Source organism: Aptenodytes patagonicus, chromosome 1 (genome assembly GCF_965638725.1).
Source record: "Aptenodytes patagonicus chromosome 1, bAptPat1.pri.cur, whole genome shotgun sequence".
Lineage (NCBI taxonomy): Eukaryota > Metazoa > Chordata > Aves > Sphenisciformes > Spheniscidae > Aptenodytes > Aptenodytes patagonicus.
In genome coordinates, this window is record NC_134949.1 from 122,705,520 (window position 1) to 122,723,499 (window position 17,980).

Consider the following 17,980-nt stretch of genomic DNA (forward strand, 5'->3'; position numbering starts at 1 on the left):
CTTTAGCAAAAATAATATCTATTTTTTTGTGATAATATGCATGCACTGAAGTTTTGGAATGGTGCAGAGCATGTATTTATTTGAAGTGGGGTCCTGTATCCCAAATTTTATTACTGTAATTCTGAAACATTCTATGATCTTACAGCATTTTAATACACAGAAGATGTGGCTTATTGAGGCCAGTCAAATCACTGAGAGCTGAGGGTACTTTAATGAACCAGAGATTGGGTCAAATCCTGATAGTGCTTTCAAGAATTAGAATCAGAGCACCTCTCACAGGTTAATTTTAGACAAGTAAAATCCCACAGGTGATAAACAGTTTGTACCTTTATACCTTATACTGGAAGGAATATTTAAATCCTGATAAAGCCTGTTCTTGTATTTGGATATGTGTTATAATAATGGATTCCTCCATCATTATTATATGGGAGGTTTTTTTCCTCCTACAAAGCAATTAAATTCCCCATACTGCCAGTCCCTCATCATTTGACATTTACCTCTGTCCCTGGCTTCAGTTTGGTCACTTAGTGAGCACTTGAACATTTACAAGCTCTTCCATGAGAAACATCTGGAAGAACATTCACTTGTGGGTCTGCCACTTTAGTGCTTGTAGGATTGTAACCTTAAAGTATTCATTCTTAGTAAATACGGAGATATCATAAACATTGCATTTTTCTCCTGTTGAGACAAACTAGAACTGAAATAATGCAAAGTATATTTTATTTTCCCTTTATTTGAGAAATATTTAAAAGAATTGATCTGAAAATAATGACATTTAGACATACCCTTGTGCTTATATTGAAGACACATGGACTTCACACAGGCATAATAGTCACAGAGTTCACTGTAATCAGCACTTTTATGTCTCTAGAAAGAATGTGATGATTCTTCAACCGTGTTAGTGGTGGGGATGCGTTTCAACGAGGGCCCAGCTGCAGGAGGTGTCGTAAAACTTGTAGCAAGTCTTAGACCATTCCACAAAGAACTTGCAGCACGTAGAGGTAAAAAGGAGATGAGGTTTGTAACAATGCATCTGGGGTCCTCACAGTGGTGAGAGCATATTAGGTCAGTGCCACAAAACATGTGCAACTTACCCTCCACCAGACTATGGCCAGCTCCTTTAAAAAAACCCCAAAACCACCACTCATAAAAACCCTCTAGTAATTACACTAGTGACCCAAAGTTTTTAATCAATGCTGAAAACACTGAATACTTTTCTCCCTCACCTTGCAACTCACCTGAAACACGAGCTTTTGGCCTGTTCTGAATGCTGTTCTGCACCTGCTAGTCAGTAATTGCACCCGGCTGTTTCCCTTTGGCTGAGCCTGGGATTCCCAGACTTGGCATGGGAGAGTCCCAGAGGAGCCAGGATGTAGCTGCAAACAAGTTCCTCACCCCTGTAAAAAGTTTGTGTTATTTACAAGAAGTGGAGGAGTTTTCCTCTCATGGTGCTTGAGTTAAGCTCAGAGAATGTGGCACAGAAAAGCTATGACCCAACGCACCTCCCCGTTGCTACTGTGTTTTTGTTTCTGCAGCTGCTGAAGGAAGGTTTTTGTTTGTTTTGCTGGGTTTTTTCTCTTTCTCGGGGGCTGCCCTTTATCTTCCGCAGAAACAGTTGGTACATTCGCTGAATCTAATTCACCTGGTTGTTTTCCATACCTCTGCTCCATAAGCAGTTCTGCTCGGGCAGGTAAGTTCAAGTGCTCTGTCACGCTGACTCCCCAGGGACTAAGCCTTACAGGCAGAGTGACCCACCCACTAAAATCTTGCTGCCTAGGGAAGACCTGACTCATTTTCCCATTAAGAAAAGGGTTTTTCACTCAGTGGCAGGGGACAGAAAACATTTCTTTTTTTCTCTGAACTGGAAAGAATGATTGTAAAACCACAAAAATTGTTAGGGGAATTCAGAATAGGAGCGGGAGCAATATTAATCAAGTTAGGTGACTGAACTCACTGACCTTAGCATCAGAACACTCAACTGAAAGCTTTTCATAGGGATATTTGCAAAACCAAGCACCTATGCCTACATTTTTCTGCCCTCCAAGGGAGGTCTCAATCTAGCATTGTTTTATGATAAAATGATTAATCATTATGATTTTATTGTGCATGTGATGCTTCTGGGGTGCTCATGGTGTTCTAGTTTATTTTCCATGCTACCATAGTAATTTTGTGAAAGGGGAAGAAAACCACAACTAGGTGCTTGTAGCTTCCTTGGCAAAATATCTACACTTTAAAGAAGTGTAGACTTAAAAAATCTACACTCTTTTAAGATACCCTAGAAAGCCTGAAAAAGTAATTTACGGGTGAGCTATGATATGGTTTTTATAGGTTGGTGAAATAAGCACTTATGTCCAAGGCTTTATACTAGAAAAGGTGATGTGGGCTCACTTGGACATTTGACTGTTTTAGAGGTTGTCCATGAAATATCAATGGTAAAAAGAACCGGTTTGGGAAAATGTGTGAATAATAGACATGCGTTAGTGTAGGTAGTACTAATAGCTGAGCTTTGCCATTTCACACATTGGCAGAGGAGCAGTTAGAGCATTGCACTGAGGCTCAGGAGATTTGGGATCTATTTTCAGCTCTGCGTTGGGCCTGCTGATTGGCTTCTAATTATTCTGCACCTCAGTTCCCCCATCTGTAAAAAACCAAGAATGAGACCAACATCCTTTATAAACAGCTTTAAATTCTGTTGATGAAACACACTTTATTAATAGCAATGATACCTTCTCACACACGCTGCTGTTAAAAAAAAAAAATTGTAAATTCACAAATGTCAGTCAAATTATGGTAATGTGCAAGTGGCTATGGAGAAAATAAAGAAGAGGAGGACCATCATGCCTGCTCCATCACTGCCGTGGAAAATGGGATGTTAACCTAGACTCACCTCTGGAGTCAGAATGGCAACATACGTAGTGAATTAGAGGTGTTGGTCTATATTCTTGAGGTCTGTCACAGAAATGCCCACTAAACTGGCAGAATCAGCAGAAATCATTGACTGAATGTGTCTAGAACATGAACCACCCTCTCAGCCAGGACTGAAAGTGCACCTTCAAGTGGAAGACCTCTCTTCCTTCAGTTTGAACTTGGGCCAGGTACTGGCCTGAGTCATAGCAGGGTAGGTCTCTGAAATACTCAGGTCAGAGGTATTTCTGCAGAGCTGAGACCCCAGCCTGCCCTCCACTCGCCACATGTAGATCTTCGTATCTGCCTTGAACTGAAATTAGCCATCTTGTGCGTGGATGCAAGGATCTTGCCCGATGTGCATATTGCAGCATTTTGTGTTAGACAGATGCCTCAGCAGATTCTGGTTACGTATTAGGGCTACAGCTTACTCATTACCACAAGAGGGAAGCCAATACTAATAATATAACTTTATTTGTGTATTAACTATGGTTATTGTGGCAAGGTTTTTATCCATTTCAAGGCTGTTGCATATGTCCTTCTCTTTCCTTGCAGCAAACGTGCATTTGATCATATGTCAGAAACTAAAGAACATTATTCCACATTCCATTTGCTCAATGTCCTGTGAAATGAATGTCATGGATTTGCCTGTCTCATTTGAATGGCGAATACACAAACCTGAAACAGAAAGCTGGGATGAAACTAAGCTGGTTGTTTTCTTAGCAAATTTAAACAGTCCACATGCAAGTAAGGGGAAGTTCGGTGGGCACGGCACTTGATAAAGTAAAGATGGTGTTTTCCCTCATTTGGCTGAGCATGAGAAATTAAAGACTATTCTAGGAGTCATAGATACAACTATTTCTAGTAGCTCTTACCCCATAGTAATGACAAATTAATTCAGCAAGTCCTCTGACTTGTTCTTTAGCCTGTTTTGCAATGTATGTGAGCACCTTCTTTATGGATTCATTTACTGTGGCAAACCTGATCTCATTTACTCTGCTGCAAACCAGAGTAACTCCGCTGATTTCAGGAACTTCATTGAATCACTTACCTTGCGGTATGGTATCTGTGAAAGTCACCCTTGTTCAGATCACATGTTGAAGGCTTAAACCTGGTAGGTCAAGATTTGTCATTACATTTCATTTTGCAGCCAGGCGTGCGTGCAGCCTTTTGAAAAAGGTCTTCGTAAAGTGGTGAAAGCAGTGCTTTTGCAAATGGGGCTTTTTAAAATGGTCTGGGTGTAACACAGAAACTGAACAGAGATTCATCAGCCAAATTTCTTTGGTTGATGTTTTCCTGGTCTGTCTTCTAGATTGCTGCAAGATATAAATATATGAGAGTCGCTGTTCAGAAGATTTCTGTAGAGCGTTGCTGGTGTATGGCACTGGTTAGAGATCATAATTCTTGGTGTTTGGAAGTCATGATTTAGCTTGTGTATTTTTTGAGGAACAGAAATGTGAAGCCAGAAGCAATGCAGAAAACCACGTATGTTGAGGCTTCCTGTGAAGACCCCTAGGGTGTTCCCTGCAAGCGCAGGAGAGGGAATCAGGGCAAGGTTGTGAAAGTCACAGACATAGATTGCAGTCCCCAAAGGACATTTGCATAACTAGCTTCTTCATTAAAAATTTTTTGAAATACTTTAGGAGCATTTTGGGTATTTTATTCTCCACACCACTGCCCCCTCTTTACAGCAGTCGTACCTTAAAATGCTTTCCTAAAGATGCTGCTGGTCTCAGAGAAATTGTCAAGCTTAAAAGGGGAAACATAGCCGGAAATATTGCTATCACCCAAGTGGGCAGACGCCTTTCACAGACCCTCACAGTACATTGTTCTTCAGGTATTCTCACACTATTTTTCTTTCTCCTTTTCCTCCAGTGCTGTTTTAGGCCCCAGTCCCCCGTGTACATATGCATGCATTTAACTCTAAGTACATGAGCAGTCACACTGCCTCCAGTGAGAATATTCACATGACTAAAATCATGCACTTGCATAGGGATTTCCTGAATGAAGGGCATAAAAGGAAATGGCCAGGTTAAAAATAATGGGTTGGTTTTATCCCTGATGTAATGCCTTTGACACTAGTGGAATTATACAGGGCTGAAATGGATCCAATATGTCCAAACAAAGAACTATCTCCAGCTCCCTCACCTGCCAGTTTCCGTATCTATGTTTATGGCATAATCAAAGTCAGTCCTCCTTTCCCCGTGGCTGAGGCTGGGGGGAACTCAGATCGCTTTGCACCAGCAGGAGCTGCCCTCCTTCAGGACAGTATCTCCCCGGGTCCCAGGTGTGTTTGCCCTGCAGCGCTGTTACGCCCATGGAGCTTCACCACAGCCTGTATTCCCCGTGTCCCCGTTGCCCGGTCACTGCCACAGGGGGTGGCTGGGGTGGCTAACAACAAAGCAGGTCTTGCCTGTCCTGCCACTTACCTGCTCCTGTCCGATGCTGAGCCGTTTCGTGGCCTTAGCAGGAGCTGCTAGTCTTGGGGCGAGAGCCCCTCTTGTCTCAGTTGGTGTCTAACTTGCTTCTGTTTGTCTCCTGCACCAGCGCTGCTTTGTTCTGTGTGGGTATTAAACACTCCAGATGAATGCTCGCGCTTGAAAACAGCTGGTATGTAAACGTAAAAAAAAAAATTAAAAAAAGGTTGTTAGGCTTAGAAGAAACTCCTCTTAAAAATGTTTCTCCCTCCTTTCTGGGGCTGTCCTGCCCCGTGCCCGTGTGGTGTTTGGGAGTCCCCAGCCCATGCCGCTGTGAAGCTCTGACCTGGGACCTGTGTGAGGCTGAACTCACACCCGCAGCTGGACTTCTGTGCAGCCCATCTATGGTTTCCTCCAGATCACCAAAAGCGTGTGCCATACCTGCCTGCTCACCCAAATACTCACTAACATGGGATAGACCTCCGAATGTCAAAAGTTAGGGAGTCAGGAGAGAGAGGAAAAATACCCACCCCAAAACACAACGCTGAATAAACAACCTCTAGCATCCAGGGCTCATGACTGCTTTTGACAAGATCTATCTTTAGTTATAATAGTGAGTCACATCATTGTGATCTGACTTTACGGTTAGTTTGAGGTATGAGCCAGGCCATGGGATTGAGAGCGAGAGCGAGAGCATCATGGGATGTAGCTGTAAAATTCCACTACTCGCTACTCTCTAAATCAGGTTTGAAGAGCATTAAGAAACAGGAAGCGTGGGGGGTGGGGTGGGGGGGAGGTATTTTTTCAGCGGAAAATTATTGCGGCGCATGGTGCATCGTGATGCAGTTCATCGGTGCAGGGAGAATAATAGGGGAGACGTATTAGCAATCGGAGACGGCCCTAATAGTCTTGAGCAAAGCACACCTCTCCGCATAGCTCTGTGTGCAAAGTGTCACGTCTAACCCACCCCACCAGCCACTACAAGCTAATGCAGGATTTTCTTGGATGGTGCTGCGTTGCTTAGCAACATTGCTAGGCAGCATGCTATACATCACACACGGCGCCGGCTACTACGGCGTAGCAGGGCTGCTTCCAGTTATTTTTCTCTGCCATAAAATATTAATTTTCTGCTCGCAAGCAGACACGGCACCAGGAGGTTGAGGGACGCTCCCTCCCGGGCGGACATGTGCAGCTCCTGTTGACTGTAATGGGAATCACAAGGAGCCCCAGGCTGAGCTGAGCTCCCGGTATGCAAAATGTGGGCGTGATTCTTGAGATATAAACACTTGCCATGCCCGAGAGGGAATACAGGTTGGCTTTAACATAAATAAATAAATAACAAGGCAGCGAAGGTGATGTGACAGACAGAATAATACGTGTAACATATACCCCCCTACACTTTTTTTCTTTGGCTGGCATAAGCACATCCTGTTGTGAGGACCGCGTGTTTGTGTACACAGAGAGAGGGACGTTTACTTGACATTCTGGGATATTTTTGAGGCTCCTCCACACCATGGCACTGTTGGATGAGAGCTCACATCGCAAACACCGGTGGTGGTTTTTTAGACTGATGAGCGTGATTTCAGTGGAGGCTGTGTGCCAAGCCCCCTCCCCAAAATGATTGCATAACCAGCTGTTGCATGCACACACACAAAAAGAAGAGAAAACCAATGCTATTCTATAAGAAGCTGAGGCGTTATTACAGAAGGCAACCAATGGAAAGTCTGGTCCCCAGAGCTACAGGGAAGACGGCATCTGCAGCTCGTTTTGGGTGTGCGGACTCAGAACTAGGAGCTGTCTTGTTCGAGGGCAAAAGAGGCCTCTGCAAAGGGTCTACACAGGACAGAGTTTGAATAGTTCTGAAATCTCCAGACCTAAAATGCTCATTTTTTGGACATGTCGTTACTGATACTGTTAGCAGGTGGCAAGAAGGGAGGGATGCAAAACTGCTGATAAAAGGCAGCAGATAGTTTCTGGCATCTGAACACTGTGTTTTTCTTCTGCACATCAGCGCACAGACTCATTGTTCGAGCCAAGCAAAGAGGGAAGCAAGAGGGGAAAACCACACTGTCAAAATACACAATGGTTTGCGAGATGAACAGCTGCATTACCCTTCGTTTACACTTGCAGATATGGCAGCACTGATGCAGTCAGCAAAACTGTGTTTTGTCTGACAATTATTTTTCAAGAGAGCAGGAATTTAGTTTTAGCTTAACCCGTGCTATGGCAGGCACACCTTACTGCATCTTGGGGTGTATGGTGCCACCAGATAACTCACTTTTCTACCATAGAGTGGTATGTCTTCGCACTACAGATCCTGGAGGAGTACAGTGACTGCAGTTTGATACGGAAACTGTTCTTGTGGCATTCAATGGCATTTGTCCAACAGCAGAGCAAAGACAGCGACAGAATTTCCATTCACGTTTTTTACCAAATCGTGGCAGACTGAAGCGAATTCAGTGCCCAAGGCTCAGCTCCTCTGTCAGGCTCCTCAATCTTTGTTTGTACATAAAGCCAATTTAATCCTAGGAGAAGATGTTCAGAATTTGCACTGAGAGTAGTATATGTACCTAACACTTTGGAGTGAAAACTACTGCTACAGACAAATAAAATATCATCCCTCCTGTACCCATGCTTCAGGCACAAGTGTCATCTACAAACCTGTCCCAGTTTTGCAGCCATTTTTGTCAGGTGAGATAAAATAGAATATTTATCATCTGTCTTTTTTTTAACCTGAAGGACTCAATTGGAATGATTGCCCAGTTTTATTGCTAGATTTTTAGCAAGATATTTCTTCCATAAAATGCTTCAACAAGTATTGACAGCAGTCACAGTAAAATTTAAGGTGTATGAAAAATTTGCAGAATTTCACCACGCGCTTGCAAATCTTTCTGTCACTTCACAAAGCTTCTCAGCACTGATCACTTGACAACGGATGGAGCTGCTGTACTTTTGGTGAATGAAGACCCAGCAAAAAAATACGAGGCCTGTAACTGTGCGCGTTCACTGATGTCTCAAGGAATGGCCCAAGGCTTCCCCTTGTTATTCAAGCAGAGGCATGAATTGCTCCAGAAAGGCGCCCGTGAGTGGTAGAGGAATGCCGCACGTCCAGGACAGCCAGGGCGCCATGCCTGGTTCCTGCCAGCGTGAGGACTTCAGCAGCAGAAAGGTACTTTGCTGTGAGCGTAAATGTCATTTACACCTGCTGCAAGACCTTTGTGGAGTCTTAAGTCTTAATACAAATGACGATCTATCTCAGCCCTTCCTGAGGACTGAGAGTCATCACAGCAAAATTTCAAAGATAAATTACACCTTACCACAAAACGGTGCCAAATACAGCACGTGCAAGCCTCTAAGTCTGCGCAGAAAGCAGAATAGTGTTATGTTGGGCAGGAGTAAAAGAAGAAACAAGCTCATCTCTGATGAAATTGGAAAAAAAAAATAGCTGAAGGACTTTTTCTCTCTGTGAGTTTCATGGTAAATACCACTCAGTTTTCGGTATCGTTAACATCTTATTATTGTGACTACTATTAAGCAGTAGCCCCACCTACTTTTGTCTGTGTTTTGTGGGCACGTCCTAGCATTTTACAAGTTGGAGGTTGTGCTAAGAGCTGGAAATATTGTATCATTGTTTCATTACCACCTGGCTTGAAGAGAGGATCCATTAATCTGGTTTTGTAGGCATCTGCTGTGAGAAAGTGAGGGAGGAGGCTGCTACAAACTCTACTATAGTTACTGTGAAACTGGAATTATTTTTTTAAAGAAGAGGCAACATTTCCCTTCTGCTTCCTTAAATTGATCATCACGGCTTCATTTTTTCCCTTCTATTTATTTGCAAAAAATAAGGTTTGTTTGTTTGCTTCATGCTACAAGAGGTGTCACAGTCGTCTTTCTCTCCAAATGACTCAGGGTCAGTGTAATCTGGAAAACAACTCTAACAGAACAAACTTTTCACAGATAAACCCACAAGAACTGAATCCAGTGCTGGTCTCCTCCAAAAACTATTTGCATATTTTCCTTTCCATTATATCTATCTTGTATGCGTGGATAAGGGACAACATGTAGTTATGTTCAGAAGGAGAAGAGCTCTTCTATAAAGATGTGGACAAAAATGTGGTATGTCAGAGAGGTTACATGTCACCTACTTTTCCTGGAAGAACTCTTGAAATGAATATAATTGGGAAAAAAAGTGAAAACCAGCACTTAATAAAAAATAAGTGCAATCAGATAGGATGTGTATGTGTTTGTGGGGGTATCGGTCTCCCTGACTCTGATACTTTAAAAAACAGTATTAAAATTATGAGCCAGACCCCTGAGAATGGATAAATGAAAGAAGGAGACTAGCCTGATCGTTTGCCCCCTCTGCACGTGTGTTTTAGGATGAGCTTTTAATTAAACAGTCACCTGCTATTTGTTCACAGAATACCTGCCTCATCGACTCGAAGCAGGTGGCGACCACTGAATAGTGTTTTCAGACCCCTGTCTGTCTGGGTGAAAGTGTGATGGAAATGCCTTCAGGAAACCTCCCAGTGAAGGACTGGAAGCATACGTACAGAGTATAATGCAGAAGTCACAAGCTAACTAGTGAAGACGGAAAGGAAAAAGTCAACTTGTTCTTTAGCTCGGTGCTGTCGGTCCTGAGCACTGAATGTGGTAGGTGTTCTTAAAAGAATATCTGATCTTGTAATAAAAGGATATAACAACTTAAATGCACTAAAAGGCTAGCTAAACCTATTTGGACCATCATGATCATCTCTTCATACTTCCTGCAAAATTCAGGCCATTGATCCTCAAACTACAGTTCCACCCTTCACCCTCTGACTACTGTTTGAGCTGTAATATATGTGACTTTGCTGTGATTGTATTCTTTTGATGCTTATTTTAAATGTGTTACTTGCATTTTGCCTTGCACTTTTGATTTGATGTTGCAGAGTAGCCGGCCCAGGTTTGCTTACAAAGATAAGCACAAAGGCTTTGTATGCAAAGTTAGATTTTAAATATTGCTAGAAGCAGCCTCATATTTATGATGTTTTGGGTTTTTTATATTGACTTTTATTTATATTTACTTTTAATTTTATTTAAACATTTATTTATATTTCAAATTGCAGTGAATTGAAAAATGAACAAAAAAGTATGGGTTCTTTTGTTTGTTTTTTTTTGTTTGAAGAAACACTCCTCCTAAGCAGAGAAGAAAAAGAAATCAGGAATTTTGTAGATGTAGACATTTCAAGATGTCTTTCCTTTTTTAAATGAGGGGAAAATTAAAATAAAAGTAGTGTAACTCCTTCCTTTATTCAGTCATTTTTAATACCAGAGTCCTAAAAGCTGGTTTGGAAGATGAACATGCATTACAGAAATATCTAAGCATGCATTTTTTTGCCCTGGTCCTAGATCAGTGACAGTAACACCCTGCTGGATATTTTTCCAATACATGGGAGGCTGCTGATTGCTGGTTCATAGATGTTGGGGCCATTTTGTTTGTTCCTTAAAATCGTGTTAATGTTGCTGCCATCTCACAGTATAAAACCATGCTGTTGCTACGAACTAAGAATTCACTGAAAAACTCAGTTATTGAAAAACAGTTACAGAAATCTTTCTGATTCATGAACGTAGCTGTACTGATTAGGGGTAATAGCAGCACTACCATAGCCAGCTTACTCTCTGTCAATAAATCTGTTGTTTCAGTCTGGGTGAGTAACGTGATCTAGCTTTTGATATTACACCGTTGTTCTGGGTAGTAACATTTGTGCTCAGGTGTAATGTGAACCCGTCGTTGACAGCGTGTCAATGAAAGTGATGCCAACCTATGCTTTAGTCAGCGTGTCATTGTGCTCCTTACTCCAGCAAATTGTACATCCTTGTAATATATGTTATGTAGTCAATGCTTTTTTTTGCTTTTTAGTTTGGAAAAAGAGAGAGTTTGATTCTGATCTCGCGGGTCACACGGGGCTCATGGGGCTGAGATGCCCCATGAAGATCACAGGTAATTTAGTTAGAACCGTTGGAGCTGCATTGCTCTAAAATTGGAGAAGGGCTTGAAGAATTCACCCATGGTTTAATTTACACAGCAGTCATTCTCTTGCAACTCTATTCACTTTGTTGGTGTGAGGAGGACAGAAGGAGGACAGAAGTTTCCAACTCCTTGTCCAGGCTCCCTGTCACATAGGCAGCCTAAAATTTGTTGCGGGCTTCTTGCCACACTGACTTCCCCTTGATGACCTTTGTGGTCCTCTTTCCAGCCTTGACAGTCCACTAAAATTCATGTTAAATTCTACCTGCAGGTGGGAGGGACTCCTGTTCATCTTCAAGTTCCAAGAGCTATTCATTGCATCTGACTGTCACATAGCCATTCAGTCCTTCCTCCCAGGTGTTTTCCGTCTTTCTCCCGTAGCTTCAGTTTGTATTTGGTGAACAGTGACGTCTTCAGAGGAATCTCATTTAATTTATCTTTAAAATGTCTTTCAAACCACAGCGATGGTATAAACAAAAAACAAAAATTACTATTTATGAGTTGCATATTGTAATCCACTAAACAGTTCTGAAGAGCAAGTCACAGGAAACAGGGTTGGGAAAATCTATTTGCTCATCAGCCCCTGTCAGTGCTTAGCTGCTTCTCCACAGGATACTGTCAAGTGCTTTTTCCAGCTGATGTTTAACTGGCCTGTTCTGACTGGCCAGATTAAACATTCCCATGTGGGTTCCTGTTGAGGGGGGTGTCTATTGCAATAAATGCTGCGAATACCCTTGAGCTCAGCTAGCCTTCTCTGGGCTTTGCTGCCTTGTTGGAAGGTGCCAGCAAAGGAAAATCTGTATAGTAAAATTGCTGGCCAGAGGTTTGGAATAACTTCTGATGCAAGGAAGGAAGATAGCGACCCCATTTCTGGGAGAAATTTTTCCAGTATTCAAATTTAAACAGTTAATTTGGGAACAGAAAGTTCTAGAATGGGCATATCTGTTTCCGGGGGGGGAGGGGGGAGAAGAAAAAAAAGGCATATATTTCTCAATCAGCTAAAATGTCCCTGGCCATATGTATTGGCATTCTGACACCTCTTTCCACACAAAACTAACCCTGGATTTAAGAACACAAGTAATTATTTGCTTAAAGTTAAGTCTAGAAATAAATCTTTTCAGGATCCAAACCTTGTTAAATATTTTGTGGTGCTGGTGTTTGACAGCCTGGACAGAGGAAAGCTTGCAAATTTCAGATTTGTAGTTACAATTAACTGTTAGGAGAGAGAAAATATTTCCTGAGTTTCCTTCTCCTTTTTCTTTCATCATTCAAAGACTGATTTTAAGATGATCTGTTTATTTTCAACAGAAACATAACAGTTAAAATCTGCCATTGGTTCTGCATGTGCAACATCCCATCCAAAAGCAGGACCGTCACACGTCCAGATATACCTTCTTCCACCCAGAAACTTTTTGTGCTGTCACAAAACGAAGGTGGTAAGCATCGACCTTGAACTTCCAGCTGCTGGGCAGGTGTCCCAAGTCCCATAGAGACGGCCACTGTGCCTGTGTAGAATAACTGTGCAAAGGATGTGCGATGAGTCCAGTGTGTCGGGGACGTGCTAAGCACCCTGCTCTTAGGCTGCAGGGTTGATCTGTGTGCCCACACTAAGTCCAGAGCTGTTCCAGCACTGCATGATCTCGTTGTGTTGAGATTTCCCAGATGGAAGAACGGGAGCCTGAGGTGGATGTGCAAGTAGAAAAAAGGCTGTATGGGTCTTCTCACGAGCCTGAGTGACAAACAGGTGAAAAAATCACCACTGAATATTCATATATGCACACAGCAACTGTCAACCTGCAGTTTGTGAGCTTCGTGTCGGTCTGTGACTGTTCCTATGCAGTCATTGAAAGGTGTTTAAAGACAGTCAGCCCACTGGCATGGGAATTGAATCACTGCAGAGGAATCTGCAGCTCCACTGGAAATATTCTAGGGTTGCAAACTGGAAAACCTTGAAAACGTGAGTTAGGTAGAATTGGGTTTAAGTGTAAAATGCCGGGGTGAACCAATGTGGCAGACTTTGTGGTGCCTGTTTGTACAACTTGAATTCTGGCACAATTCGATGTTGTTTGATACGGTTTTCTGTTTACTCTAAAGAGAGTTACATATATATGTATATATGCCATTTATACTTCATATACCCACGTATACATACACACATATATACTTCGAGGTATGTATATGCACACGTATATATACACACACATATATACACATACCTGTACATATATATTTATTTACATATACATAACATACCTCAAAATGCGCCTCTGTTACTTTCCTGCCCATGCGCTCTTTGTGTGAAACATGGAGAGAACAGTCAGAAATGGTTCAAGGGATTCAAATGGTTGCAGGGCACTGCTTGTCAAGAGATGGCTCAGTAAACACCAGCTGTAGTGGCATCACCTCAAAACCTGCCCCCCCATCTTTCTTACTTATTTATTTCTCCATTCTCCTCCCTTTCAGACTGCAATAGCAATAGCAGCCTCCGTGTAGAGAATTTTCTGTAAGTAATGGCTAACTAGGGTTAAGGGGTTTCCACTGTTTCTCAGTTCATCGACTCTTCCCAGCTGGTCCCTAATCTCCACAAACGCCTTGCACTTCAGCTGTTCCCTTGTTTCCTGGAAGAAGATTCAACAGACCTTTGGTGTTTCAAAATGGATGAGCCACTTTGAATCACGCTGAAATCAACTATCCAATTTTAGCCTAGTCAACCTTTAATCATGACATGAGTGCTTCACTTTCTTTCATTCCCTCCCCCTCTTATATATGGTAACATGTCTTTCATAAATGCCAAGAGAAATGGGATAATCACTTTTAGTTCCTCCTCCAAGGTCAGCAAATCACAGCTGACTCAAGTGTATCTGGTTCTTGTCCTCTCTGAAAGCAGCTATGACTGTGTGAGAACGTAGCTGTTTAAATTATGCAGATCGCTACTTGCCTGAGACAGTTCTTCTTATATCAAGGCTTTCTTTTGTAGCTCTCAAAGCACTTGTGAGGGGATGTTTTACAGAAGATGAGAACTAAGATTAAGATCTTGCCCAAAGTCCACAATAGAGCTGGAAGCTTGATCTCAGGAATGGACTGCGATGTCCCAATCATTGCTCCAGTCTGCCTCACGCTAGGTGGGATGGCAGAGAAGCAGAAAAGGGTTTCCGAGGAGGCTGGCAGCGTAGCTTCTAACACTGGTGTATGCTCCGGAGGAGTTGTGACTAGCTTTTACACATCCACTATTGAATGAGTATCAACGTGTATCTTTACAGGTAGGGATTTACTGCTCTCTGACATTTCTGCCAGTGTAAATGCAGGATAATTTCACTGCAGCCACTGTAAAATTGGTGAGAGGCAGCACAATCCAGCCCACACTGCTTTTCAAGTGAAAATAAGGGAATGTTTTGTTGAGAAGCACCAAAGATAAAAGTGGCCGTTTGTATCATCAAACTACAAAAATGAAAGAGGAAACAAATGGTTGGTTTAATTAGCATTCGTACTCCTATTATTCATGCTGGCTGTTCCAAGCAAAAGGCAGGTCTTTACTCTGCCTTCACTGGGAGCAGGAGAGAGGCCAGTTTCACTCTCTGCTTTTTTGTTATTATTTTTATTATCTTAGTAGTACATTGATCAGAGCTTGTTGGCAAGTATGTAGCACAGATCATAGGCATTCCTAGTGTTGTTTTATTGAAATAAGTAAAATGACATCAGGAGGAAAGTTGACCCAACATGTTTTGTTTTGGTTTTAATCACAAAATCTTGCTGGGCACTGATCAATTCTTTTTTAAACAAGATTGCTCCAGATTAAACAAGAATAGTACAAACCAAACCATGCAGGGTTTGCTTGTTTTGGACACTGTTATTGAAGAGGTGTAGCTTATAAGCATCCTGCCAATTTGATCAGTTTAACAGTGCGCGGGAGAAAGCATATAGTGAGTTAACCATTTATTATGCCAGCTGCCTATGCAATTATTTGAAGCTCCTTAGCTCATCTGACCTTTAAAACTTACTTTAAAACACAATCACTTTTGATCAAGTGGAGCATTAAGGTCAGTTCTTCCTCTCATAGCCAGGTAAAGCCAGCCAGTGTTGTGCAAGCAGAACTGGACCTTTCAAAGGATATCATTGTTTTACAACTGCAAGAGAAGATAACTTAAAAAACTAAAGACTAAAGGTGATGTGGATTTAAACTATGTTTCAGAGCCAAACAAGCAGTGCCAAAATGAGTCCAAATATAAAACGCTGTCATTTGGCCAGATCATCGTATGTCTCTTAAACTCGATTCTGGTTGTTTTGGGATACTCCCGAGTAAAATTAAACATGTATGAAAACTTGTGCAGAATTTGGCAGACTCTTGTGTGTTCACAGAAACGGACTGCTGTTAAGAAGAGCACATTTCAGCCTTGTGGACCACCTGAAGTGCTTTTCAGCCATATAATGACTGAAATAAGATCTACATGGCCAGGGGGTAAATGTTTCCCTTGTTCCACTCCCCACTTCCCCTTTCAGATTAAACTCCCACTGACTTCATTGACGGTTTGTCTTAATGGAGTAATAATTGAATAATTCTCAAGGTCTGACTCATACAATATCCACCCAGATACAGTGGCTTGTTAGTCTATTAAAAAAAAAAAAGGGCCTGTTTTGGGTGATGTTATCTTTAAGGAGGAAGACTTTGCCCTTTGGCAGCTATTGCTGTGAGAACGTTCACCTTCTGTCAATATTGTGATACCAGATCAGGGCCTTGTGATGCCCTTTATTTGGAGATGTGGAAGCTCAAAGTTTAGCAGAGTGGCATGGCATGTGCCTTTATCTTGGCTTTCAGTTGTCCGATGATAGCAGAGATGGGCATTGGCCCTGTTGGTTTTGACCAGAGAGGAAGCCTACAATCTGAGCTGTGTTTCTTGCTAGGTCCTTGGCGGACTTTGAAGGTTGGATCAATTTTAAATCTCACAAATCATCCTTACTCAATTGACTGAGTCGAGAACAAATTGTCAAGGGAGTAAAATACTTTCCACTTGTTTCCACTCCATGTCCCATGATATCATTAACACCTCGGCTTAAGTCCTCTAGCCCATTTTCAGTACAGAGGCTCCCTCTTTTTCACCCCTTTATAGAGTTGGTGTCAATGCCTCACACACATTCCTCCAGAGCAGCAATATTCCTGTGTTATGCTTACAGTGTAGTTTTTCAGGGTTGTGTGTTAGGTGCAGCACGTATTAGAGGTTCCAGACTTCAGTCAGACTCTAAAAGGGCCTAATTTGTACTTTGATAGCACAGGAAATACATTGACCTACTAACCCTCCCCTTCCCCCCCCCCAAATAAAGCATAAGATGTTACATATTTTTCCTGCCTCAGTTTTCTGAAGGAATTTTTTACTTGTGGGTGCCTGTGATTCTTCTGCTGCAGCTTTGTGCTTCTTCTCAGCACTGTCCAGCTCATCTTGGTCAACTTTTTTCTAACTTTGGACAGTCTGCAGTATCCTGGACCTCTCCCAGCTGTGACAGCATTGACTATCTCTTTCTGCCTTCTTCCAGTGGACCTGGGTGTCTCTCCATTTACCTTCCCGTGGAGGTCTGAAGGCTAGTGTCATTGCTTCCTTTGCCATGTCTTAGAGCATTTGCCACTCTAAAACAGGAGAAAATTTGCTTCACGTAACCCTTGTCTGAATAGACAAAGACTGAGGTGGATTGAAAACTGGCTGAATTGCTAGGCCCAGAGGGTGGTGATCAGTGGTACAAAGTCCAGTTGGAGACCAATGACTAGTGGTGTACCCCAGGGGTCAATACCGGGTTCAATCCTGTTCAACGTCTTCATTAATGATCTGGATGATGGGGCAGAGTGTACCCTCAGCAAGTTTGCAGATGACACAAAACTGGGAGGAGTGGCTGATATGCCAGAGAGTCCTGCTACCATCCAGAGGGACCTCTGGATGGCAGCAGGCTGGAGAAATGGGCTGACAAGAACCTCTTGCAGTTCAAAAAGGGGAAGTGCAGAGTCCTGCACCTGGAAAGGAATAACCTCATGTACCAGTATGTGCTGGGGAACAACTGGCTGGAAAGCAGCTCAGCAGAAAAGGACCTGGGGGTCCTGGTGGACACCGAGTTGAACATAAGCCAGCAATGTGCCCTTGTAGCAAAGAAGGTGAATGATATCCTGGGCTGCATTAGGAGGAGTGTTGCCAGTGGGTTGCGGGAGGTGATTGTTCCCCTCTACTCAGCGCTGGTGAGGCCACACCTGGAGTACTGTGTCCAGTTCTGGGCTCCCCAGTACAAGAGAGGCATGGACACACTGCAGAGAGTCCAGCGAAGGGCCACGAAGATGATGAAGGGACTGGAGCACCTCTCCTGTGAGGAAAGGCTGGGAGAGCTGGGACTGTTCAGCCTGGAGAAGAGAAGGCTCGGGGAGATCTCATCAATGTATATAAATACCCGAAGGGAGGGTGCAAAGAGGACGGAGCCAGGCTCTTTCCAGTGGTGCCCAGTGGCTGGACCAGAGGCAATGGGCACAAACTGAAACACAGGAGGTTCCCGCTGAACGTCAGGAAACACTTTTTCACTGTGAGGGTGACCGAGCACTGGCACGGGTTGCCCAGAGAGGCTGTGGAGTCTCCATCCCTGGAGATACTCAAAAGCCGTCTGGACACGGTCCTGGGCAACC